The sequence below is a fragment of the Egretta garzetta genome, unplaced genomic scaffold (assembly GCF_000687185.1).
Source record: "Egretta garzetta isolate BGI_Z169 unplaced genomic scaffold, ASM68718v1 scaffold613, whole genome shotgun sequence".
Lineage (NCBI taxonomy): Eukaryota > Metazoa > Chordata > Aves > Pelecaniformes > Ardeidae > Egretta > Egretta garzetta.
This window is the reverse complement of record NW_009259120.1, coordinates 86,547-86,908: the sequence shown is the minus strand read 5'-3', so window position 1 is coordinate 86,908 and position 362 is coordinate 86,547.

The following is a 362-nucleotide window of genomic DNA, read 5'->3' as shown; positions in this document are numbered from 1 at the left end:
CGACCTCTTCCCCCCCCCCCAGCCACAAAGTTTGCTCCTGCGCAGTTTGGGCAGGTCCCGCACGCTGCAGGTAGCAGCTGATGCCGAGAACGCTGGGCTGATGGTGGAGGTGGGTCCCACCAGCACCCCCTGGGGGGATGGGATGGAGTCCCCATCCTGGCCCCCCTGCTCACCCTCCTTCCCCCCTACACCTTGGACAGAATGATGGAAACCCTGGCCAGCGCAGGGAACAAGATGGCCGACACAGAAGCCTGCGTACAGTGGCTGCAGAATAAAAGCACCCCAGAGACCCCCCCCGGCATCCCTGTCCCCCCCAGCCCTGCAAGCCCCTAGGGCTCCTCCCCTCCTCCATTCCCACCCAG